We start from the raw sequence: 27479 nt of genomic DNA, 5'->3' as shown, positions 1-27479 counted from the left end.
CAACTGCTAAGCCACCCTGGCTGGGCTCAGGATAAATATCTTAATAAGATATTTTAAAAATTAATGCAATAATGTATGATGAAAAATATAAAAATTTAAGATAACGGTGGGGTTAGCATTTCTGGGTTTTTTTTTTGTTTGTTTTTTTTTAAGACTCCAAAAGGCTTTGGGCAGGGCACTGTTAGTGATCCTGCAGAAACAACCTACTCAGGTACTCTTTTATTAATGACTAGAGGCCCGGTGCATGGATTTTTGCACATTGAAAAGAAATTAATTAGAAGGGGGGGGGGGGGGCGAGGACTGGGCTAGACGGGCAGGACACGCCCTGGAGCTAACCTCCCTTGGCCCCCCGCTGCCATGGTTTCGGTGGGAAGGACATTCGGCTGTCTGGTCTAATTAGCATATTATGCTTTTGTTATTATAGATGTTTTCTGAAAGTTAATTCTCACAATACCTCTTACATCAGTACCTTTTCTCGAATGCCCCAGCATTTATCTATAGTTCTCTTCTATCTGAAAAACCATTTCCCTTAGTAAGTGGTAGTACTTTGATGGCAGTCTGAATCATCTTGGATCCTTTCGGTTCCTTTCCAGAGCAGAGTGGACACACGGCACCTCATTGCCAAATGAATGCAGAAATCATAGACCTCAAATTGGCTGTCTTAAGGATTGAGCAGGGAAGGAACCCGGGTATATTCTGTTTGGTACAGAGTGATTTTTTAAAATTGAATACATTATCAAGATTTTAAAATCATAATGTTTTATATGAAAATAATCTAAATCTCTCATTCCTTGGAAAATTAGAAAACCTAGCAAAAGTAGGCCCAAATTCTTTGAGGATAGCAACGGGCAATTTAGAGCAGAGTGGCTCTGCCCCTAGAGCCCTCTCGTTCTCCACCCCCCACGCGGTTTACTCATGGGCATTGCCTGCCAAGCCCCATGAACTCTTTGCATTTGCCCCACAGGAATAAAGGAGCAATGGCTAACACCCATCTGTTGGGGCCATTCGTTCTCTCCTGGAGAATAAATGTTCTCCTTGCCCTTCGAATACAGCCTTGCACAGAAGATCACAGAAACAGCTCACCTTCCTAGCGGACAAACTTCCCACAACCCATGAAACTTGCACTGCCCTCCGCACATTGTTTGACCCAGCCCTTTGCTCCAGGGTCCCCTTCCTTGCATAGGGCCTTCCCGGGGTCGCCCACCATCTGGGATTTGGAGCCCAGAGGCGGGTCCCCGGCCCGCAGCCGCCGCTCTCTGCCCCGGGCCGGGAGCGCGGCTCGCCCAGGCGGCACTGGGCATGCTCAGAGGCGGCCGCGGGGGCAGGTTTGCTTCGCAGGCGCTCGCACTCGGCGGCCGGCGGGCGCGCGGCTGCAGCTGGAGCTCGGGCGCCTGGAGTTGGAGTTGCCGGGAGTTTCCCTCCCACTCCTCCCGCTTCGCGCGCGGCAGCCGAAGCCGGCGCGCGAGCCGCGAGAGGCGGCCGGCCAGCCACCGACCCCGCAAAGCCTTGTCCGGAGCCCGGAGCCCCGTGCGGGGCAGCCCCCGGGGAGGAGCCTCGCTGGCTGGGACGCGTGCCGCGCACTGGCACTGCCGGGCACGAGCAAGGCTGCACGTAGGCCCGGGCTTGGGAGCGGGCGGCCGAGCAAAAGCCAGGCCAGGGGCATGCGGCTCAGCCGCCCAGCGATCGGGGTCCCGGCGCTCGTCCGATGAGGAAAGCTGGGCCAGGGGACGCGCGCGGGGCCGGAGAGTAGGCAGGCGCTCAGATAGATGCTTCAAGTTGGCGGGCGGTGGGATACAGGGGCTGCGCGCAGCTGCTGAGTGCGCGCCCGGAGCGATTCGGGTCCCCTGGTTCCCCCCCAAACCCTGGTACTCGGTGCGCGGGCAGGGTTGAGCAAGCCGCGAAGCGGAGCACTTTCCTCCGAGAAAGTTGAGGATGGAGCCCTTATTTTCTCACCGTGCCCGCGGTACCATGGTCCCGAGCGTGCCGCCCGAAGCCCCCGGTGTGGAGGAGCTGAGTGGGTCGCGGCGCCCCTGGGCAGAGCTCCTCCACCCCCGGCTGAAATCTACGAAACACCCAGATCTTCGCTTCCCTGGCGTCGTCTAGGAAAATCATTCCTGCCAAAACAGAGGTAGGCTCCCGGGCGGCACGGCTCCCTGCCTCTAGGGCGCTACCTGGGGCGATGCCCCTTCCCCAACCTCAGAAGTGGCCAAGGGCGCCGGGTTCCCTGTTAGCCCTTGAGGTGGCCGGAATGGAGCCCCACACACATGGTGGGGCAACGTGGCTGGGTAGGTGGCCAGCCTAAGTTTTCCTCCAGCCCTTTCCTAGTTTTACAGCACCCTACCACCCCCTCCGCCCTTCCTCTTTCATCTTCGCAGAGATAAGACCTGGAGGAAGAGGTGGAGAGTTTGGGTGGACATACTGTTCCTTAAGAGAGGACACCTGGGTCGTATCTGCCTTGGGCTCAAGCCCCAAGACTAAGAAATCCTCCCCCCTTTCTATTATTCTTCCTCAGGGGCTGGGTGGGAGGTAACAGCGCCCGTGGGCCCACAAGAATGACCACTTCAGCCTACTGGTCTCCTAAGATCTTGCCCGGGCGACTCCAGGACCCTCGAGATGGCATTGTGTGGATTGTGAGGGTGTGGAGGATGCTGATGGTTTCTCTTGGCTCCACTTTTTTCACTTCTTGTTTTGAGTTTTGGGGTTTTGCCTGCACGCGAGTCAGAGCTGTGCTGTCATAACCCGAGGGAATGGGGGTGGAGGAGCTTCAACCAGGCAGTGAGCCCTGTGCGCCTGCTTCTGAGGCTGCTAGTGGGAACTCGTCCAGAAATGATTATGCAGGCTAGAAATATGCCTCTTTTTTGGCCGAACACCTTGGCTGTTGGGTTTGTGTGTTAATTTCTTAAAGGGACACCCACACACTGCTCAAATGACATGTTTTAGGGGCTCCCCATTGGTGCTACCTGTTTTCCTGTGTGTTTTTCCTAGGGGTCATTTGCTCTGGCGCACATTTTCTGATGTGGGAATCCCTGGTGTGGGTACATATGTTATAGAGACAGAGAGACCAGACGTCAGGCTGTAGCCTTACAGGGCATGACTGTGCTGGCAAACTGTTAGCCACTCTAGACTTCAGTTTTCTCCTCTGTCAAAGGGGGACAATAGTGACCTTATCTCCTTTCATTGCAGGGGACTTGGGTGAGATAATGGGAGTGAAAAGTGCTCAGAAAACCTCAAAGCACTATTCATGTCTTACTGTGTTTGTGCCTTTTACTCAGTTTCTCTCTCTCTCTCTCTCTCTCTCTCTCTCTCTCTCTCTCTCTCTTTCTTTATTATAACAAGACATCTAAGTCTTCTCCCCTCTGCCCACTCCTTACGAAGAGATTTAATTGCTAGGGTCTTTTGGAGTAGCTAGGGTCTTTTGGAGTAGCTATTTCTCTTCTTTTTTCTCTTCCTGTAAATCCATCTCTTTTGATGCCCCAGTCCTCATATTTATCTGAGGGAAGCATGGTGTAGATGAGGAGACAGGGTGGGATCACCTTGTCAATGTTCAGAGTCCTGGGCCCTGGTTTCAGATCTCAAGTTGATGAACAAGTCAGCAGACTCTAGGCTAGAGCTCTGGCTTGACCTTTAACAGTGACCTTGAACTAAGGACTCAACTCCTCCTTGGGGAAATCAGTCTGTGAGGTTAAGCAATGCTGAGTAGAGGCAAGAACAGGTGAGATTGTCTCTGACACACTTAGTAAGGGTTTCATCCCCCGAATCTTCCCCAATCCTAGGGCAGTAGTTCTCAAACATGAGCATCAGAGTCACCTAGAGTACACCTATGAGGTGAGAGAAAGTAAGAAAATGAGGTTTGTTCTGGAATGCCATTATTTTAATATCTCACCTATAGAGACAGTGTTTTAGGAACTTGCCTAAACCATTTTGTATTTCCAGTACCTGTGCCTGTTACCATTGTCCTGTTTGAATCATTCTGATTGCTCTTCAAATGAATTATTTTTCACACACACACAAAGATAGGAACTCCCCTCCTTTTTGTACTGTAAAGTATTTAGTCATTGGTTCCTAGGTCATTCTTTGGTAGACTGAGGTTGATGATCCTGTTATTGATAAATCCAACAACTACCCCATTTCCTTTCTTTAGGAATCTCAGGCATTTGGAAAGAGGAGGTTGCACAAATTTCTGGCAGCTTGCACCTTACATTTGGAGAACTTATGAGCAAGTTTAAAAAGAATTGCAGTGTGGTGTCTTCTCTGAATGGGCAGTTTACCCAGACCTTGGGGCAGGTGTTGTACACACCATGACAGATGTCCTGTGGTGGTCACATCTGGGGAAGGCCTTCCATTCCTTCTGGTAGTAACTGAGTGGCTCTCTCACTCTCCAAGGGGGCAGAAGGCCGAATGTCAGGGGCAACTGCACAGCATTAGTGCTGCTGGGTGTGATTCAGCTTATAAGCAAGCACTTTTGGGGCACAGCCCAATCTTAAGCTTTTCTCCTTGTCCCTTTAAGCTATGGTCCTGGGCTGAGAGCTGACCATGACCTACGGTGGCCTACATTGTGGCAATGATTTCTAGCTACTTTGTATCAGAGAGGCTTGGATCCTGCTTGAGTCAGGAGGGTTCCCGAGATGACATCCTAAAGCAGGAATAGGTATATGTAGCACCCACACGGACTAGGTGTAAGAGGCGGGTCAACATTTAAACTAGCCTCATGTTGCTGTGCCAAAAGAAGTGCCAGCTGGCCATCATGCTTTATCTCAGCTTTCCATTTGTTCTTTGTTATAGTTTTAAAATGACTAGCACTAGGAAAACCTGTCAGTAAAGCAGAAACCTATTAAGAAACTCCAGTGTAGCACTTAGTGTTAAAGTAGATAAACTGCAAGACCCAGGCCTGTCTTCCTGCCTATAATCAGCAGTCAGTGAAGAAACAATCTTCGGGTTGTAATTCTTGAGCTTTCCTAGCTAATTTAAACGGTTTTGGCACTTAACATAAGTAGGGAACATTTCTACTTTAAAATTCTTTCCCTTAACTTGATGTTTATATTTTGGGTGCTACGCCTACTTTCCACCACTAGGATTTTTTTCCAGTGTTGGGAAAGCTTCTTTCCTTATCACTGTTGCTCACTGTTCTCAGCATGTGACCATATTATATCTTTGCTCCCTTGGATAAATCTGTTTTGAGCCCGTCATTATGATACTTTATTTTTCTTTGGTCATCAAAGCTGTTGTTACTGGGTCATAGAGATTCAAGGCCCATTCCTGGAACACTGTTCCCAGCCTTCCTAGAGGGTGCTTTTTAACTAAAACTTGGGTTGTATTGCACTTGCTCAATTCTAATATACATTTTTTCACACTTCATCATTTTCCAACTTCAGAAATCCAGATGGCTCTTAAAATGATGAACACACAATGTATGGTTTCTTTTTTCTTTTTCCGTAACTTGGCACGTTAATAGACTGAATTCCAATTTTTGGCATTCTAAAACAAAGCATATTTGGTTCTTTACCCCAGTAGAAAATATGATTTCTGCTCAGTGCTTTCCAACTGATAGAATCGAACAGCATTTGAATTAGCTCAGCAGTTCCCAGACTATGTCGGAAGAATGATGTTGGGGTGGATGTTAATAGGTGTCCTCTTGTAACGGGCAGATCAATTTGGAAGCAGTGCCCATTGTTTTTGCTTCTCTTAGAGACTCTCCACATGTGCACCATCATATCAAAGACCCTGAGAAGTACTGCAGTTAACAGTGTCAGCAACAAAAAACTTGGTTGTATTTATTTAATTAAATGTTTCCCAGAACATTTTGAGGATTTGTGTGTAACTTCTAGGACTCCATTACTGAACTGGCACAATCCAGCAATTGTAGCAAGTGGTTTAATAGCATCTGTGGATGGGGAAATTTCACTTAATTTGTCCTTAAAGTAAAGGGCATTTGCTAAATATGGATATTAATTGATTAGTGAACTCTCCAGGTGTTTACTGTTTTTGATTTCAGAGTGGAGAGAAAACACTTTAAGTTGTGGTGGCTAAGAAAGTCTCCATGGAGGGGCTAGAGTAAGAAAACGTTGGAAATGATGGCTGGCACTTTTGTAGAGGAAAAGGGGTGTTTCAGTTTGGTGGTATAATGGAGCAGGAATGTGAAGACCTATATTTGTGTCTGCATATAAATACATTTCAGGGCGCATAAGAAAAGGACCATGCCTAACACAGAGTGAGACCTGGTGAATCTGTGGTGGTCTGAGAACCTATTTATTGTTAAGGTCTTTTCTTGATTTTATAAAATCACTGAAGGTGCAGATGAGTTTGTCCACACAGGAGAGCTAGTTGTGGATAAACAGGAGGGGAGGCACAACACTCAGGTTGAAAACAAGGAGGGATGCATGAGAAAGAAATGAGGAAAAAAGTTGTTCTTAGCCCTTTAGAGCAGGTGTCCTCAAACTACGGCCCGCCGAAAACATTTATCCAGCCCGCCAGGTGTTTTTGCCGCCGCTGCCTGTCCTGCTTAGCAGCCGACTCCTCCTGGGCCCCGCAGTGCGCATGTGTGGAATATCTGAGGGACAGTGAACTGGCCCTCTGTTTATAAAGTTTGAGGACCTCTGCTTTAGAGGATAGTAGTCCCAGGTACAAAGGAATCTGGTCCAGTTGAAGAATTTTGGATATTTGGGAAAAGGGTGTTTTGGAAGATCCCCTCAAAGAGGGGTCTTAACTGGAGTTTCAAAAAATAGCAAGAAGCCCTGCTGGTGTGGCTCAGTTTGTTGAGCATTGCCCCATGCACTGAAAGGTTGCCAGTTCCATTCCCACTTAGGGCACGTATCCAGGTTGCAGGCTTGATCCAGGTGTGTGTGGAAGACAACCAATCCATGTTTCTCTCTCTCCCTCTCCCTTCCTCTCTCTCTCTCTAATGAAAAAATTAAAATAAAAAAATAGCAAGAACAAAGAAGTTTTACAACTGAACAATAAACAAGGAAATAACCCAATTTAAAATGGGCTTAGGACTTAAATAAATGCCGCTTTCAAGAAGATATACAAATGGCCAATAAACGCACGAAAGGATGCTCAACATCATTAGTTATTAGGGAAATACAAATAAAAACTACGGTGAGATAACACTTCACATCCATCATGGTGGCTGTAATAAAAAATATAATAACAAGTGTCGGTGAGGGTGTGAAGAAATCAGAATTTTCATATATTTCATTGTAGGTGGGAATGTAAAATTTTACAGTCACTTTGTAAAATAGTAGCTCCTCAAAATGTTAAGCATAGAAGTATCTCATGACCAATTCTACTCCTTGGTATACACCCAAGAAAACAGAGGACATATGTTCATGCAAACACTTGCACATAAATGTTCATAATAGCATTATTTATAACAGTCCCAACATGGAAATAACCCACATTTCCACCTGCTGATGAATGGATAAACAAAATATGGTATATCTATATAATTCCTTGAAAACATACTATATGAATAAAGCCAAACACAAAAGGCCACATATTATGTAATTCCATTATGAAAGGTCCAGAATAGCAAATCCATGGTGATAAAAATTGCATTAGTGGTTGCCAGGGGATGGGGAGAGGAAGGAATGGGGAGTGACTATTAATGGGTATGTGGTTTCTTTTTCGGAGTGGTGAAAATATTCTGGAACTAAATAGTGGTGATGGTTGCACAACTTTGTGAATATACTGAAAACTACTGAACGGTAGCCCTGGCCAGTGTGGCTCAGTTGGTTAGGCAGCATTCCATGTACCAAAATTTTGCTGGTTCAATTTCTGGCCAGGCACATGCCAGGGTTGTAGGCTCGATCCCCGGTAGGGGGCTTGCAGGAGGCAGCCGATCTCACTCTCAACTCTTACACCAATATTTTTCTCTCCCTAGCCCTCCCTTCCTCTCTCTCTCTCTCTCTCTCTCTCTCTCTCTCTCTATATATATATATATATATATATATACACACATATATATGTATATATATATATATATATATATCAATAAAATATTTTTCAAAAACTACTGAATTGTAAACTTTCAAAGGGTGAATTGAATGGTATGTGAATATCTCAATTAAAACAACAACAACACAGCAAAAAGGCCATTGTGGCTGGAGCAAAAGGAGACTAACAAGAAAAAAGTAGTGAGAGGGAACCAGGAGTAGGGTATCAATTTCAGGCCAAATTTTCTGCTTTTGGGAAAAAAAAAAACACCTAGATAATTTCTTTCTCCTTGTTTGCTATTGGGTCCCTTAGGGTTTTCCTATTACCTTTTCATTCAAAAATCCTTCCCCTGAACTAAAAGTGTTTTGTTTCAAGTTGCTCATACAGTCAGTGGGATAGTTTTCATGGCAAATGCCTGTGATCTCCAGATCAGCATATGTTTCTGGACTTGCCTCTGGACACGAATTCCATATTTAGGCTTCCATGTGGTGATCCACCAGAGGGCATTAGTGCTGACTGGGCAACTTCTGTTTAGCTTCGCCCTGAAGATTTGACTGTGGTAGACATTTTAGTGTCATCTTCTGATTTGTTTATGGAACTCTGTCAAGGCCTTTAAAAAAAAAATCTCTGTATTAAACAGGGTTTACATGGCACTTGGCATTATACAAGCATCAGTGTGTTTGGGTCCAAGAGTCATGATACTACATGAGGTTTAATACCACAGAGTTGAGGTCCTGTCCCCTTGGTAGAGATATTTCTTCTGTCTTTAGCAGTGTTTTGTAGCTGTGCTTCTCTAACTCATGGACAGGAAGCACCTGGAAAGCTTGTTAAACGTGCTGATTCAGTAGCCTGGGTTGAGGCTTGAGATTCTGCAGTTATAACCAGCTCCCATTGATGTGGATGCTGCCGACCCATGGATCACTCTGAATATTAGCTGACACGGTATAGAGCAGAAGGCCTTGGAGTGGGAAAGAGCTGATTGTGAAAGGTCACTCCACCATTCATTTGCTGTGGGGACTTGGGCAAGGTAAGTGACATCTCAGCCACAGTTTTCGTTATCTGTGAGATCAGAGTAAGATCTAGCTCTTAGAAAAGTGTCTAATATGATGCACCTGGAATGTTAAGTATTATTTGACTTTTTCTTCTCACAAGGGTTACAAATCCCCCTGGTAAGGCCAAGCAAAAAATATATAAAAGAAAGCCCAAGGTTTTGAAGAGGGTTTCGATTTTTTTTGTAGGGGGGGGGGGGCGGGGGGGAGGAGAGAGAGGATGTAGGGGAAGTGAGATATGAATCCTACTCCTCGGGACAATATTAATTTGCTTATTGGTTCGTAGATTAACACAGTTTTCTTTTTTTGTTTGTTTTAAAAATATATTTTTATTGACTTCAGAGAGGAAGGGAGAGGGAGAGAGAGATAGAAACATCAATGTTGAGAGAGACTCATTGACCGGCTGCCTCTTGCACCCCCTCCACCCTCCATCGGGCATTGAGCCTGCTACCAGGCATGTGCCCTGACCGGGAATTGAACCGTGACCTCCAGGTTCATAAGTTGATGCTCAACCATTGAGCCACACCAGCTGGGCTAGCATTCTATATAATAAAGAGGTGATATGCAAATTGACTGTCATGCCCTCACACAAGATGGCCACCCCCATGTGGTCACAAGATGGCTGCACCCATGTGGTCACAAGATGGCCACCACAAGAAGGCCTGCAGGGGAGGGCAGTTGTGGGGGACCAGGCCTGCAGGGGAGGGCAGTTAGGGATGACCAGGCCAGCAGGGGAGCAGTTAGGTATTGATCAGACTGGCATGGGAGTGGTTAGGGGCAATCAGGCAGGCAGGCAGGCGAGCAGTTAGGAGCCAGCAGTCCCAGATTGTGAGAGGGATGTCCAGATTGGAGGGGTCCCAGATTGGAGAAGGTACAGGCCAGGCTGAGGGATAGCCCCCTGTGCAAGAATTTTGTGCACTGGGCCTCTAGTAGTTTTAATAAAATCACTGTGCTAGTCTCAGCAGAGGCTAGATAATTTTTAATCTTTGCTTTCATGAAGTTGGTGTCTGTTTGACCAGAAGGCCATCTCTGAGCTGCTCAGTTGTTGCTACACTTCCTTATTGGGGTGGACTCTGCCCATCCTTCCCCTGTCACAGACTTTTCTCTCCTGGAGGAAGTAAATGAAGCTAAAATGCAAAACATTGAGCTTCATGAGCAACATGGGGTAACTTTCTGGTGATGAGGTTGAAAATATTTGCTTCATTGTGGACTTCAGATAATCTGGGCATGTCATTAGTTTACCTTCCTAACTTTGGATAGGTTAAGTTGAATTAGGTTAATGGGAGAACAGCTGCAGGAAGAACTGGGAACTAAATCCTGGCACTGACTAATTCTCCCTCCTAGAGCCCATGTAGCTTGCCCTCAGAGAGCCTCAAGTTTCTTTTGTCGCTATTTGGAACCAAAAATAATCCCTGCTGGGCTGCTTCCTGGGGTTGGGGCTCAAATGAGTTGCATTTGTGAGGGCATTGTGAGCTCTCAGAGGATGCAGTCTCTGCAAAGTCTGCTGCATCACCCCACAGTGCTGGTGTGGGTACTTATGTCCTCACAGGGTTACACAAAGTGAGTTGTGGCTTGTTAACTTTTATTCTGTTTCTATTTCCTTTTTCCTCATTTGAAGTGGGAGGAAATAAGAGATTATGTTTATATTTCAAGTAAATTGATGGATCCTTTTCACTTTCTTCTAGGGGGATAAAAAAGACACAACATAGTTTTTAAGATTTTAACAAAACCACAAGTGCAAGAAACCAAACTAGTTTCCAGTCTCCACAGCCTGAAAGACATTGCTTTCCTAAGGATGGTGGTTTGACCCTGTGAGGTCCTGTTTCACCTTCCTGTTTAACCATTTCTTGTGGGTTGGCAGGGGTGGGCCTTTCATGACTGATGACTTGGAAAGAAACAAGAGGAGTCACTTTGTTAAGGTGCCAGACCTGAGTGTTTAAACTTTGATGCTGCACCAACATCAAATAATCAAAGATAAGGTATTCGGGTGGAAGCCTAACTCTCTAGGCCTCACTGGCACTTGCTGTCCTTCTGGAAGGTGGAGGAGGTTAGGGGTGTCATGTGCAAGTGGGAATCATCTGATTTCAGAGGCGAGTAAATGTGTGAGCTGTAATCTCGTCACCTTTCATAGCCACTGTTGGTACCTAACTGCGGGCAGAGAGGTTATGCCTCAGGGAGCTGTTTGTTTTGAGACTGCCTAGGAATACGGTGCCTCACACAGTCTAAGGTGAAAGCCAACAGTAGCTATTAGTGTAGAAGTTCCTATTATTCCTGAAGAATAGAATCTACCTTGTCATTAAGGTAGCAGTGAGGAAGCTGCCCTGCTGCTGAGAAGGAGCAGGGTGGAAAAGCTGGGTGTAGCTGAAGTAAGTCCTTTCAAATGAAATTCTTATGCAACTGCAATAGTTTAAAAAACCAAACTACCTCAATGCTTAAAATTTCATGCTTATATAAAGACGTCAGCCCTAAAAAAATGGACATGTCTCCCAATTTCCCCTCTGGAAAATTAGACTTTTTCTTTTTAATCACATTTGTTTTCTGACATTGCCAACCATACACCCCCTGGTCTACTTAATGGTCATCTTTAAACATTGAACAGGGAATCCTAAATTCAGGGACCTTGTTTATGAACAGCCCTCGCTCTCAAACCCAACTAGACCGTGAATTTCTGCAGAGGTAGGGACATTCATTTCTGTGGCCTAGCGTGTCTGGAGAGAATCAATAAAAATATGTTGAGCTCGATAGGTACTTCTTCTGGGATTCTCCTCCACTGTCTCATCCAGTGATGGCGAACCTTTTGAGCTCGGCGTGTCAGCATTTTGAAAAACCCTAACTTAACTCTGGTGCCGTGTCACATATAGAAATTTTTTGATATTTGCAACCATAGTAAAACAAAGACATATTTTTGATATTTATTTTATATATTTAAATGCCATTTAACAAAGAAAAATCAACCAAAAAAATGCGTTCGTGTGTCACCTCTGACACGCGTGTCATAGGTTCACCATCACTGGTCTAGTCTATGAATTGTTCTGTCAGTATATTATACATTATTTTTATTATTTAACATTTCCCTAGAGGTTATTATGTACTAACATAGCACACGGTTCTAAGCACCTTACAAATGCTGATCCCTTTCATCCACAGCTGTCAGAAGTAGGTACTATTACTTACCCCTCTTTGACAGTTGAAAAAAAACTGAGGCAAAGGAAGGTCAAGTGAAGTGTCCAAGCTCCTGCAGCTACCATGTAGCTGGGAGTTGAACCCGGGTATGGTTTCAAGATTCCTGCTCTCAACAAGCTTGGCTGAGCTCTAGTAGACTCCCCTTCCTCCGGCTTCAGCTCTCACATGTTACCCTTCCTTCCCTCCCACTGGATTTTCTGAGTTATGGAGAAATGGGATCAGATATGCCTTTCCATCTTCCCTTCTTTTCACCTCTTTTGTCCTCTGCCTCCATTCTGCCCACTTCCAAGTTCCAGAAAAACGTGACTCTGAGTTTGGAAAAATCAAGAAATATGTAGAGCATCATAGCTCATTCATATGGGCCCAGGCTAGGGGTGAGACAGGTCATTCACACAGGGGCTATTTATTTATCTAATTTTTTAATTTATTGATTTAGAGAGAAAGAAGCATGGACTTGTTCCACTTATCTGTGCATTCATTGGTTGCTTCTTGTATGTACCCTGATGGAGATCGAACCCACAACCTTGGCGCTTGGGGATGATGCTCTAACTAATTGAGCTATCTAGCCAAGGCCACAGAGGCTGTTTAGAATGAACTCTGGGTAAGGCTGTTCCCTCTGGCCCAGGGCCTCTGAGTTTGCCAGGTGACAGGCTGTGTGACTTCATGAACAAATGAGTCACCTGTGCATCCTGTTGAGGCACAGATTCTTATTCGTTGGGTCTGAGGTGGGGCCTGAGATTCTGAATTTTGTTCTGCTTCAAGGAATGATGAGGTTGCCGGTGCTGGGCCCAAAGCTCTGAAGGAGCCCCGAGACTGCAAGGTCACACCTGTTACTCCAAGCACTGTCTTGCCTAAATAGGCCTAATCCCTAACTTGGGACCCAGAGTCAGACTTAAGAAAGACACCTAGAGAGATACATACTGAGGACTTGCAAGTTGCATGAAGACAGGGAGAAGCTTAAAGCAGAATGAAAGTGAAACTGAGAGTAAAGGTAAAGGAAATGTGATGCTTTCAAAATGAAGAGTATTATTTCCAAATGTGAGCTGAAAAGCGCTCTATTTATGATGGAAAGTTTATTACAGAGCAGCTCTAGTGATAAAGCTGTGAGAATGAAAAGTATAAAACTCCTGTTTGAGTTGCAATTTTATAAAGAACTTATGCTGCTGGCCCCTAAAACTCTTGGAACTAACTTATTAAAGCTCTGCACAATCTCCCTAAGTCTCCTTAGGTTCTCCCTGCTTCCCAACTCCATCTGCTAGGGTATGCAGTAATGTCCTAGGAACCAATATTGGAATACCAATTGGTGGTCTACAGAATGTTGTCATTGTATCCCATTTGAGCGAGATTGCATCTCATTATTATTCAACTATTTTTTATACATGGGAGTAGTATAGAGTCTCAATCTGTGAGAATCATGGGCTCACAAGGGACAGAGTAGGGGGCAAGCATGGGTGAGAGAGCATGACCTGGTGTCCCTTGTTCTTCATACTAGGCCTGGCTGCTTAAATACATTTATCCAATGGGCAGTTGAATTGGTTTGCCCTGATTGGCTTTGCACAGGACAAGGCATCTAGATTTGCTTTTATAAAAAACTAGAGACCTGGTGCACGAAAGTCATGCACTTGGAGCGGGGGGGGGGGGGGTCCCTTAGCCTGGCCTGTGTCCTCTCGAAGTCCGGGAGCCCTCAGGGGATGTCCAGCAGTTGGACAGCCGAGGCTCTTGCCACCGCTGCTGTGCTCACCAGCCGTGAGCCCAGCTTCTGGCTGAGCAGCACTCCCCCTGTGGGAGTGCACTGACCACCAGGGGGCAGCTCCTGCATTGAGCATCTGCCCCCTGATGGTCAGTGTGCATCATAGCAACCAGTCATTCCACCGTTTGGTCAATTTGCATTTTAGCCTTTTATTATATAGGATGATGTTTTCTAAGTTTAACATACATACAGAAACACAAATTATGTGTGTACACTTTAGTGAATTTCCATTCCATGAACACACCTATTCTTAACACAGATGAAGAAAGAGAGCTGCCAGTACCCCAGAATCTCCCCTTGGGCCTGCCCCTTCGGTTGCTTCCTTCTCCATGGTAGCTACATGTCCTGACTTCTAACACTATAGATCACTTGGCCTACTTCTAAGTTTTATAGAAACACATTCATACTTTTGTATTCTTTTATCTCTAATGACTTTCTCTCTATATTGTGAGACCCATCCATAGTGTGCCAGCAGCAGTAGCTGGATTCTATTTCATTGTATAAACATACCGCAATTATTGGTTAGGGCCATTTGAGTTGTTTCCAGCTTTTGGCTTTTATGAATAATGCTGGTGTGAACACGCATGTACATATGTCTTTCGGTTCGCATAGGTATGTGGTTCTGGTGTGTGTGTGTATGTGGGTGTAGTTGTTGCGTCCTGCGATGTGAATATGTTCAGCTTTACTAGATACAGCCACACAGTGTTCCAATACGGCCATTCCAGTTTATGTTCCCATCTGGTGTGGCTGAGAGTGCCATCACTCCACAATCTTGCTCATATTTAGCTTAAATCATGTAAAAATTGTGGCTATTCCTGTGTTTGTACAGAGGTGTGGTTTTCCTTTGTGTCTCTCATCACCATTTGAAGCTTAGCATCTTTGCATGTGTATGTTGGCATTTGGATATCCTCTTCTGTGAAGTGCCTGTTCAAGTCTCCTGCCTAGTTTTCAATTGTGTTGTTTGTTTTAATTTTGAAAACTGAGAGTTTCATGAAAACATCTATGGAAAGTTTTTTAAAATATATTTTTATTGATTTCAGAAAGGAATGAAGAGGGAGAGAAAAATAGAAACATCAATGATGAGAGAGAATAATTGATCATCTGCCTCCTGCATGCCCCGCACTGGGGATCAAGCCTGCAATCTGGGCATGTGCCCTGACGGGGAATGGAACTGTGAGTTCCTGCTTCATAGGTTGACACTCAACCACTGGCTGGCTATGAAAATTTTTTGAAATCTGTAGTGATGAGAGTCACCTGTCAATGATACATGATTGCTTCTCAAACATAATTCCTGGAGAGCCCCTCTGACAGGAGACTTGGGTGTGGTCCAGGGGATTGTAAAGCTGTGTGATCACCTGAAAGCTGAAAAGCATTTAGCCTACAAATGTGCTTGCCTTTTATGGAAGTCACTCTGGAAGATTGTAGACCAACTCCAAAAGTATTGCTGAAAACATTCTTGGAATTGCTTTGAGTAGATTGTTCTGGATATTTTTAGTTGGTTTCAAAATGCACTTTGAAGCCTGTATTTGATTTTTGAGAAACGCAGAAGATCTCAGAACCCCGTGCGGTAAATAAAGAGGGTGCTTCATGGGTGACTTCAAAATAAAAACATTACTTATTAGGCATGCCTGTAAAGGGATGGACCTTCCTTTCCTGGGTGAAGTGTGAAGACATTAGCAGGGAAACAGAAGGCCCTGCATGAAAACCTTTCTTTTTCTATTATCTTTTAATCGTTGCAGTAACCTAGGAGGTGAGGTACTTACTGTTGTGAGTATTCCACTTTACAGATGAAAAGTGAGAGATTTAGGAAGAGAAAGAAAGCATGATTTAGGGGTGAAACCTAGCTCTCTTACCTGAGGGCCACTAGTGCCTTTTCCCCACCCTTCCTCACCTCTGACAAGTCTTAGAGGAATTACATACCAGTTGCAGACAGAAAAACATGCGCAGGTGGTGAAGGTCTGGCTTCCACCCTGCCCTATTATTGACCCTCAGGAACTGGGTGGCCGTCTGCCCGCTGGAGCTCTGATGGGGGAGGAGTGCTCAGAGTCAGGCTTTGGTGCACGCATTCTTCCCAAAGACAAGTCCTGGGGCCCTACTGTTTGGAAACAATTTAGTCTTTCTGTGTCCTGCCTGGGCTCATTGTCTGACCTATAGGTCTTCTTACACTGTCTGTTCTTTTTACCTCCTGGCTGGCAAGCAGCCACCCAGGCAATACTCTAAAAATGTATTGAATACCAGGTATTGTCACTGTTGGAAACTATATCCTGTGTGGTAAATAGTCTCTTTCCCAGCTGGGTACCTGTATAAAATCTGACCAGTAGGGCCAGAATATTGCTGAATTCTTCAATATTCATTCATTCATGATCTTAAAAAGAAAATTACCCATTAGTTTTCTGGTGTCTAATACAGACCTTCAGAAATTATCCTTGAAAAGAATGCCCTGGGCAGATTGCTTTCAGATAGACCTTGGGGCATTCTGAAATGCTGCCCCTGAGATGTGGAGTCTGGGAGAGACCCCAAAATACATGTGACCATTGCAGAGGCTTGTCCTCACCTTTCCTGGCTGACAGACCCCCCAACAAGCTGGCCCTCTCCACTGAGATTGGGAATGTCGTCTAGAAGCTGAGCACACAGAAAGCAGAAGCCGCAACCTATTTTTTTGGGCTCAAAGCCAGAGCAAAGAAGCCTCAGGACTTCTCTTGAGACAGCACAGTAGCATGATTTCCTCATTTGATATTTATTCTTAGCACCTTATATCCTACACAGTAATACTTCTGGAGTTGGTCATCAGGGCAAAGCCCTAGGTTGTGGGTAACCAGATAACCAAGTCATTTCCTATACAGATTAGAATTTTATTTCATTCACATTCAGTTTTCCCTGGATAAAATGAGGCGCTTGAAATTAAGTGTGAGGATATTTTAATGAAAACCTCCCCTGGTAGGTATTCATTTTCTTACCACATTTATTTTCCTATATAGGGTTCTAGAGCCAGAGTGAAGAGCCAGGTGTTACTAAGGAGCAGTTCATGTTCCCCAAAGACTGTGAATACCCGATGTGGCCACCTTACCTGTTTTCTCGGCAGATTATAGGATCATAGTAACCTTACACATGTGCGGTTTGTACACCTCAGATTTGGACTTCGCTGGTGGCTGTCTGAATTCACCTCCTGCCACCCCCCACCTCCCCCCAAAAAAGACACTTATAAATAGTGCTTTGTCTTGTGAGTTTTACAGGGCACTGAGTAAACACAAGCTATACATTGTGAAAGGAGGAGTAGAGGGCCGCCCACATCCTTATTTTTTGAGCGGGTGTAACTAACAACTAGTTCCTGGATGTGTAACTAGGATGTAGGTCATGATCCCACGGCGTCTCTGGCAGAGCTACAGTAAACACCGTCTCCCTGTAGGGCGCTGTTATCTTAAGGTACAAAGGTCTAAGGTTCTTTTTTCTGAGAAGTTTCCTATGAAGTTTATTTTATTTTGTATAAGCCTCTTGGATTGAGAATAAGGAGCTCGCTGCAGTGAATACTTGAGGCTTCTTTAATATGAAATTAATTATGCACATGTGGTGTGTCAGTGCTAACACCTTTCTATGGGTCTTTCAACTCTATTGATTAGGTGCTATCATTCTCCCTGTTTTACAGAAATTAAGGTGCACACTAGTTGTCTCTTGTTCTCAGGGTCCACAGCCCATCATTTTGACTCTGGGTCGGGCCCTTGACGGCCACACCATGCTCTGCTGAGGCAGTGAGCAACCGAGGGGCTGGGCAGCACCTGGGGCTACTCCTGCGACGCTGAGTATGGGAAGATCAGACATTTCTTAGAAGGAAGTATAGCACTGTGGGCAGCCCCTGCTTTTTAAATATGCTCCGTTTAGGTGAGTAGTGGGGAAATTCATCATAGCAGATTTCCAGAAGAAATGGATTTTGAAGGAGATAGCCCTCTGATGATACTGAAAGGAGAGGGAAACAGTTGTCTTCGTTTAAGGGTGCTGACCTACATCCTGAAAAGGCTTCCATAGAGATGATATGGTATTTGTCAGGGGGTTCTTAAAAGCAGTTTTACCTGGGACAATTGTTTCAGTAGGTTTGCGAGTTTTAGCAGACCCGCCTTGTCCTCTTTCTACTGACAGCAAATAGACAGGGCCAAGCTCCTTCTATGTGGAGCTTCACTTCTTCCTCTTTTATTTCATCTCTGGGCTTTGGAGAAGAGAAGGGACAGATACAGATAGTTCCCCTTTCCTTCCTCGAATGGGCACCATGTCACAGTGCTATGTTGGGGTGAAGAGGCCTGGAGAAATTGCCAGGGGAGACCCCTTATAAAGGCAAGAGGTCTGGTTTAAAATCCTGCAGGGGTCATTTACCTGCATCTTTGTCAGGGCATCTTTTTCATTTTGCTTTGTATTGATCTTATCTCTGTCTTTTCATTCATTCAACAAAAAGTGACTACTATGTGTAACCAATTACCACGGTGAGAAAAAGGTGGCAAGGTTTTTGCTTTTATAGAATTAAAAAAAATCTGTACACAAAAATACTTGCATAAAATGTTAAATGACAACTGTTGTAAGTGTATATGGGAGAGAGAAATATTTGAGGGGATTTGGCCTAGTTAAGGAAATCAAGGTGGCCTTCCTCAGGAAGTGATGGTGAGCAGCAATATGAAGGATGAGTAGGAGTTAAAGAGGGAGGGGATGACATTACAGAGGTGACAGAATGTACAAAGTCCCTGTGGTGGAGGAGGCCACAGTATGAGTAAGGGACAGAAGGCCTCTGTGACTGAGAGTGTAGAATAAAGGGTATGAGACAGTCTTTTCCAAAGAGTCATGAGGGCTTCTAAGCATGGGTTTGAAGTGATCAGATTAACGAGATGGTTGCAGTTAGAGAGAGAGAGAGAGAGAGAGAGAGAGAGAGAGAGAGAGATGAATGGATTATAGGGATCCAAGAGGAGATGTGGATGGACCAGTATAGAAGTTTTTGCTGTAGTTCAGGAATAAATGATGATCACCTGATCAAGAGAGGTAAGCATGGAGAGATGGGTGGATGTTGAGAAAGGTAGACATAATATTACTGGATGTGGTGATGGCCTAGAAGTACAGGGTGAGAAAGATGGAGGTATCAGGGACTACTCCTTGGTTTCTAGCTTATACAATTGGATGATGGAGTGCCATTTTTAGATATCTTCCCAAGTAGACTCTAGGCCAGCCGTGGGCAAACTACGGCCCGAGGGCTGGATCCGGCTCGTTTGAAATGAATAAAACTTAAAAAAAAAAAAAAAGACCGTACCCTTTTATGTAATGATGTTTACTTTGAATTTATATTAGTTCACACAAACACTCCATCCATGCTTTTGTTCCGGCCCTCCGGTCCAGTTTAAGAACCCATTGTGGCCCTCGAGTCAAAAAGTTTGCCCACCCCTGCTCTAGGCTGTTTAATAGCAGGATATTTTTCTAATTTAATTTCAAACCCTTCCAGTGTAACCTATACAGTAGGTACTCATTTTTTGTTTTCTGTATTATTTGAATAGGAGGGATTTCTTCAGAATGATGGCACGTATGCTTGGTGGGAAGCAGCAGTTCATGTACCACTTAGTGTGATCGAGGCAAGAGAAAGCTAACATAGTTGGAATGGAACCCCAAAGGCATTTATCCATGTAGAGATATTCAATTTTCAGGAAGCATTTCTAGTAATTTTGAACTTTTTAGCCCTTGGAAATCTATATTTTTTCATTTCTGCTAGACTGAACTGTAAGGTGAGCCTAATAGCACTAACCTTTTGGGGTATATGTGAGGGTTTATTTGATAACTTTGTGAAATATGGAGGGTTTTACATGAAGAAATCTATTCATCAGTGCTTTCTTTTCCACTAAAGTCCTCCCCACCACTAGTGGATGCTGTTGCTCAGAGGGACCCAGCCATGTGATGACAATTGAATCTTGGTGGGTGAAGTACCTGAAATATCATATTTCTCTTGGATAGCTGTTCATGCACAGGTAAAAAGTACCTGTGTTTCTTTTTATATCCAATCCTTCTGTAAAATTATTAGTCAGTGGGTAAGTTTTAAGATGATGTAACTCTGTTAAGTGGTCTGAAGACAGAGAGCGATGAGTGAAAGTCAGATCTAGTTTTTTTTGTTTGTTTGTTTTAAGATCGGTTTAGATTTCAGGTGTCGGGGTGCTCAAGGCAAGTCACAACCCCAGAACTGAGAGTATAAGGAGGACAAATGATTTCTTAATCTTTCTCCTCAGTGTAGATACATGTAAGATGATGGTGATAATCACCGCCAACCTTCCTGAAGACTGGACAGAGGATAATTCTGGTGTGGTGGTTGTCGTTGGGACCAGTGCTCCACAATCCTTCTCCACAGAATAGAATATGTTCACTAAGATGAACTTGTTCAAAATGATTTGCCTTTAGTTGGCCTATTTTCCTCGATTTTCTTTAGGTTGTATATTTTAAGCCTCTATTTTTTCTACCCCTTTCTGTCTTTTCAAACATTCTGAACACTAGTGTATGTCTTTCTATCTTTACCACTGTATTTTTTCCACTCTCCACTTTTTCTTGGAACTGCATGGTACCATTGTTTATTTCATTCTTTAGTTGGAAAGGGACTTAGGTATACAATCAACTCTTTTGTCTTCTCTCTATGTGCTTTCTATCTATTCCATTTTACAAATAAGGAAATTTAGGCTGTACAGTTCTACCATGAAACTGTAGTAAACACAGGACTCTTAACTCTGATCTGTTGATTCCTCAGCTAGTGGTGATTTTCTAGAGCTTTAAAATTTTTGATATTTTTTTATTTTATAATTTAACTTTCCATTTAAAGTTGTTTTCTTCTTGAAGTTGTTTCCCTGCTTTATAGTAAGTAAAGTTTTTATTGGTTCGGCACAAGGGGAGAACCTAGCAATGAATTTGTCTTATAAAATTAATAGAAAAGTTTATAGCTCTATAAATAATATTTACTGAATTTAGCAATATTATTTGTATGGATGGATAAGTAATTTTGAAGTGTACCATATTTTCTGTCTGGTCCAGCCAAATTTCCACTTGGAGGAGATTATATTTGTGTTGAAACTCACTGTCCTTTCTCTAGCATCTTGGTCTTTTGGAGGGGTGAATCTTTGGACTCATGATTTTTCACTCTGCATTTGCATAGGAAATCAGGATGTATGTAGTAATTTTGAAAGGTGCCAGAAAATTTTCATAAGGTAATTCTCATAAATCTACTGAATTAAAAATAAAGAACATATAGCAAAAGGACTTGTTATATAGCAACAGGACTTGTTGTTTCTTTTAAAGAAGAGATGGGAGTCCATGAATCAAGTGAAGACAGGCTATGGCAATTTCAGAAAGCACGGGGATTACTGCTTTAAAGGCCCAGGAACAACAGATAAGAACACGGTCACTCTATCAGTCTTTATTGCGCCCTGGTGTGTAGGTGAATATTGAAGTTCTCTTTAACTGGTGATCTATAGTTTCGCTATTTCCCTTTAAAAGCTGTCTATTTAAAACCAGTTCTGTTCCCTTGCCCAGTTCAGCGAGCATTTTTTCCCTATTTTTCCCCTCAGAGATGCACCTCAGGATGAAGAGCCCTTGATGGCACAGTGTCTTGCCTTTAACTCAAGGTCTTAGAGCAGCCGTGGGCAAACTACGGCCCGTTTGAAATGAATAAAACTAAAAAAAAAAAAAAGACTGTACCCTTTTATGTAATGATGTTTACTTTGAATTTATATTAGTTCACACAAACACTCCATCCATGCTTTTGTTCCGGCCCTCCGGTCCAGTTTAAGAACCCATTGTGGCCCTCAAGTCAAAAAGTTTGCCCACCCCTGTCTTAGAGTCATGATTAATTGGCAAATACTGACCTCAGAAAGGACAAGAGACTAATTCTTGGAGTGTTTATGGTAATAATAAGGGTGCTGAAAGCTTGTTGCCAAGAGGGGGCCAGGCTCTCCTGGTAAGTTGATGAGCACTTCGGCTTCCTTTGTCCATTTGGCTGTTCCATGTTCTCCATTTTCCCTTTCCTGTAGGGCAGGGTGCTATGTTCTCTTGGGTGCTGTAGTCAGACAGGCCCAGAAGACTGGACTTTTGGGACTGGGACATGTTCATTTTTGATTCTCAACCTGGCCAGTTCCATCTTCTTTCCCAGCTTTATTTCCCCATTGTCATTGGATACTGCTAGTACAGACGGTCCTCGGGTTACGTCAGACTGACCTAAGTCATTTTGTGGTTACATCACCATCTCCTATATATATATATATATATATATATATATATATATATATATATATGTTCAGTCATTTCGACCTATGTACATATGTGCTTTATGTTTTTTATTATGAATTTTTATCTTTCTTTTAATTTTTTTTACTATTTCACTTCATTACTGCTGCGTATGTGCTCCATGTGAGTGACGTAGGTGCTTATGTAGGTGCGTTCTGACTTATGGCGAAAATCGTGTTATGCCGCACGGTAGGAATTCCGATCCCACGTAACCCGAGGACCCACTTTAGTCTGAATCACATGAGGTATTCTGGTAGCATCATTCATTGTCACTTTTTTGTCCTTAAGATGCCCTTCTCCTCCTTGTTCATCTTGTATTTTTGCAATTATTCTTCAGAATCAGTCAAGGGTCACTACCTCCTTGAAGCCTCTGTGACCATTGAACTTCCACCCTAAGGCAGAATTGATCTGTGCTATTTCTATGCTGTATATCCCTATCATACTCATGCTTGCATGTCTAGAATGAACATTTGAATGATGGAACTATGACTTTTTACAGTTTGTATCTTCAGCATGGTTCCTGGTATACAATCAGTGCCCAAAAGGGATGAATGAATGGGTGGGTAGGTGCGGCACATTCAAGGAGAATTTCTGAGAAGCAAGGAAGGGGGAGAGTGAAACAGGAAAGAGAATGAGAACACATTTTTAGCTGGGATATATGGGAAATACTTTATTTAATTTTTAAATAAAGTCTCTTATTTAGAGAGAGGAAGGGAGGGAGGGAAGAAGGGAGAGGGAGGGAGAGAGAAAGACAGACACCTGAGAGAGAACATTGATTGGTTCCCTCCCACACATGCCCTGACATGGGGATTAAACCTGCAACCTAGGTATGTGACCGGAATCAAACCTGCTACCGTTTGGTGTATGGGACAATGTTCCAAATAACTAGCCACACCAGCCAGACAACATGAGAAAGACTTTATATGTGGGTGAGAGAGTTGTTTCAGCTACATGCTTACTGAAAAATATCTATCATGGAGGATGGAAGTGGGGGCTATTGATAATAAGCTTTACCATTTTATTAAAGAGTAGAAACCAAGTAACTGGCCAGGGCTGACACACTAGTCATTTGGCTTTCCTTCTTAAAAGCTCTGAGATCTTTATTGAAAGATTTAGTTTTTTATGTGTAAAATGGGTCGATAACACCAAAGTACATTCTTTTTAAAAATTTTTTCTTTATTGATTAAGGTATTACATATGTGTCCTTATCTCCCTCTTACCCCCGCCCTCCCAGCACGCCCCCCCCCATCCCGCTCATACCTTCAGCCCCCTGGTGTCTGTGTCTATTGGTTATGCTTATATGCATGCATACAAGTCCTTTGGTTGATCTCTCCCCCTTACCCCCACCCGCCCCTACCTTCCCTCTGAGGTTTGATGGTCTGATAGATGCTTCTCTGTCTCTGGATCTGTTTTTGTTCATCAGTTTATGTTGTTCATTATATTCCACAAATGAGTGAGATCATATGATGTTTATCTTTCTCTGGCTGACTTATTTTGCTTAGCATAATACTCTTCAGCTCCATCCATGCTGTTGCAAATGGTAGGAGATCCTTCCTTTTTACAGCAGCATAGTATTCCATTGTGCAGAATTACCACAGTTTTTTAATCCACTCATCTGCTGATGGGCACTTAGGATCTTAGCTATTGTAAATTGTGCGGCTATGAACATAGGGGTGCATTTATCCTTTCTGATTAGTGTTTTTAGTTTCTTGGGATATACTCCTAGAAGTGGGATCAGTGGGTCAAATGGGAGTTCCATTTTTAGTTTTTTGAGGAAACTCCATACTGTTCTCCACAGTGGCTGCACCAGTCTGCGTTCCCACCAGCAGTGCACAAGGTTTCCTTTTTCTCTGCATCCTCGCCAGCACTTGTCATTTGTTGATTTGTTGATGATAGCCAAAGGACTTGTATGGTGAGATGGTACCTCATTGTCATTTTGATTTGCATCTCTTGGAAGAACAGACATATAGATCAATGGAATAGAATAGAGAACCCAGAAATCAATCCAAGCCATTATGCTCAATTAATATTTGACAAAGGAGGCAAGAGCATACAATGGAGTCAGTCTCTTCAATAAATGCTGTTGGAAAAATTGGACAGATACATGCAAAAAAATGAAACTAGACCACCAACTTATACCATACACAAAAATAAACTCAAAATGGATAAAGGATTTAAATGTAAGAAGGGAAACCATAAAAATCTTAGAGGAATCCACAGGCAGCAAAATCTCAGACATATGCCAAAGCAATATCTTCACCGATACAGCTCCTAGGGCAATGGAAACTAAAGAGAAAATATACAAATGGAACTACCTCAAAATAAAAAGCTTCTGCACAGCAAAAGAAACCATCAACAAAACAACAAGAAAGCCCACTGCGTGGGAGAACTTATTTGTCAATGTTATCTCCGATAAGGGTTTAATCTCCAACATTTACAACTCATACAACTTAACAAAAGGAAGATAAACAACCCAATCAAAAAATGGGCAACGGACCTCTTTTCGAAAGAGGATATACAGAAGGCCCAGAAACATATGAAAACATGCTCAAAGTCACTAATCATCTGAGAGATGCAAAGTACATTCTTTCATTAAAGTGAATATCAATTGAAGCCTTCAGCGTGCTCAACTCCCTGCCTTGTATGTAGTGAGGACTCAGATGGTTAAACAGTAGCTATTGCTGTTATTATTGGCCTCTGGTGTGTGACAGAATCAAGAGGTGCCTGTTCTAAGTCTTATAAGGCAGAATTCTCCTTAGACCTGAAATAAGAACTTTTTGATTCATAGATAAACACAAAATGGATGTCAGGGTGTTAGGATTCATTGGAAATGAGATTATGCATACACCTACTCTTCTTAGATGTAGTGCATACTTCTTTTTAGAAAGGAAAGCACTTACCAGTTTCTCAGGGAAAGTTTTACTTCTGCTAACATTTGGTTCTAAAAGAAGTGTTCCACATGAGGCATTGCATGGGAGTCTTTCTATACTATATATTTTAAAAGAATATATGTCTATATCTATATAATTTTTGCAAAAAATAATTATTCTGTTCTACCCTGAAGTCCTGGAAAGCAGATAGCATACACTGCTATTTCCATTTTGATATGGAGAGCAAGCTGGATTGATCTGGGGAAGCTTGATTTTGGCATATGAATGCTATTGTATTGGTATATTAGTATTTCTTCCACGTTCCCCTGTTGGAGAGCCATTTAGAAATCAGCGATAGGCTTTCCTAATAGTATTTATTGATGGATTGATTTACACAGTCATTCATGCAGTCATTTTCTGCTCTGTGTATTGCTGCTTTTCTCACCTGGTCCTTCGATGCTGGATCCCGAGATTTTTTTCTTGCTCTAAGAGGCTGCAACACTTACCAGTGGTGATGACCATTTGTATGTACCTTTGAACCCCTTCTTCTCAGAGTATTTTATAGCCTATCTGCTGCTGTTTAGGTATGTGGCCACTTTTATTTGTTGCCTAAATATAGGTTGATCCTGCTATAGGGAATATCTGAGCAAAAGAGAAAATGGATCTGAAAGAGCTGTGTATGCAAATCAGGTGGTATGGATCTACTACCTGAATCCAAAGGCTCTGAAAGCTCTCATAACCTATTTAGTGGCGAAATCTGACTTGAACGAATCAGAATCTGTTTATATTCTTCATTTATCTCATTTAGTGTGGTTATTCATATTGCTGCAGAAGTATTACTGTGTTTGGGTATGGAGTGCTGAGATACTCTACTGGGAACATAAGGCATATATTACCTTTCTAAAATGTCAACATTTTTGAATTTCAAAACACATCTGGCCTTGGGGCATTTGGAAAGAGATGTGAACCTGTAGTGTTTTTATTAGGGCCTCTAAGCCTTTTTCAATTGACAACGTTCCCTTGAGAGTCTCTCCTTGGCACCATCTTTTTATGATATGCAAATGTGGGCCTCCCTTGCCTGTCACTCAAGGAACATTTACTGAGTGCTGCATGTTGGACTTTGTACGAGGTATGGGGAAGAATAAGGCATTGGCCCTCCTTGCCCAGAGCTGGTCAGAGCCTCCCGATGGCGTGGATGGTGCTATAGTAGCAGCCAAGGAGTCCTGGATGTGGTGTGATAATCACAGCCAGAAATTCCACCAAAATAGCAAAGGCAAAGAAGTGTGGAAGAGAGTGTGATGAGGGGTCAGTTGTGCATTTGCTGTGGTCTTTGAAAAGGAAAGCCAGAGATGGGTCTGCAAGGTGCCAGTTTTTGAAGAGCATTATCCACAAAGCTAAACGCTGGAGAATTTATCCTTTGGCAAGAAGGAGTCTTTAAACCTGGGAATGCATGATCGGTTGGGTTTGTATTTTAGAAAGAACCCTCTTGACTTCATCTTAAATAGTCCCCTTCCCCCAAAAAAGTCATTGCAATGATCTGGGCCACAGGAAATTTTACTAGTATCCTTAAATGATACCTTATATTGTATAGTGCTTTAAGGTTTATAAAATATTTTCCCTGCCTTAATTTCTTTTGCAGTAGCCCTGATGGATGAGTAAGTAATAATTAAGAAAACAAGTTCAGAGGAGTGACTTGCCCAAGGTCACATCTAACAACTGGCTACACCAGCTCTCTTAATTCTACTTCGGGTGCTTCTTGGGCATCATATTTAAAAAGGAGACATATCTACTACTATTTGCAATACTTTAAACAATAAAATAAAATTAAAAACATTTTTACCTCCAAGTAATGTATCCCACAAGTTTTGTTATGTAGTTCTTTCATAGTTGTTCATATTTTGTAATTTTTATTGACTTTATCTTAAATCTGCAATACATTTAAGGGTATGTTTATTTCCAATGTAATCACCTTGTGGATAGAAAAGATGGTTTGTTTACTATACATTACTTAAAATGTGTTGAGACTTGCTTTGCTAAAGTTGTCAATGTGTGCTTAAAAAGGATATGCATTTTCTATTCACACGCAGGCTTCCATGTACCTATACTGGACCAGGTTTCCTAAATTAGCTCTTCATCTCTTACATATCTTTCCTCTCTTTTTGTCTGTTTGACGGGTCAGGTCCTAATAAAAGTATGTTACAAATATTTTACTGTGAATATGAATTAATTAATTTCTCTTCATAATTAGTCATGTTAAGTGCATACAAATTCAAGATTGTTATATATTCTTGATTAGATGTTGCTTTTATGATTATTCAAAAAAGCATTTCAATATGCTCAGTTATTAAGCATACTTGAAGGTAATCTACCACCTGCATATCTTTTATGTTTGTTCCTACTGGTTAGCCTGTCAGC

The 27479-nt window shown here is 43.0% G+C and overlaps 1 long non-coding RNA gene across 4 annotated transcripts; it reads left to right on the top strand.

Moving 5' to 3' along the window:
- Window positions 1-1735: 1735 nt before the first annotated feature.
- On the top strand, window positions 1736-27269 carry LOC106699231. Of its 4 annotated transcripts, XR_002832220.1 has the most exons (5): window positions 17351-18930; window positions 19781-19901; window positions 21068-21119; window positions 21214-21349; window positions 26704-27269. It is a non-coding gene; the product is annotated as an uncharacterized LOC106699231 (long non-coding RNA). The 4 variants fall into 4 exon arrangements; XR_001350751.2 differs by lacking the exons at window positions 17351-18930; window positions 21068-21119; window positions 21214-21349 and adding an exon at window positions 1736-2128; XR_001350750.2 differs by lacking the exons at window positions 21068-21119; window positions 21214-21349.
- Window positions 27270-27479: the final 210 nt, after the last annotated feature.

The sequence above is a fragment of the Myotis lucifugus genome, unplaced genomic scaffold (genome assembly GCF_000147115.1).
Source record: "Myotis lucifugus unplaced genomic scaffold, Myoluc2.0 scaffold_344, whole genome shotgun sequence".
NCBI classification, from domain to species: domain Eukaryota; kingdom Metazoa; phylum Chordata; class Mammalia; order Chiroptera; family Vespertilionidae; genus Myotis; species Myotis lucifugus.
Note: the sequence above shows the minus strand (reverse complement) of the source record. Positions and strands in the feature narration are given on the sequence as shown.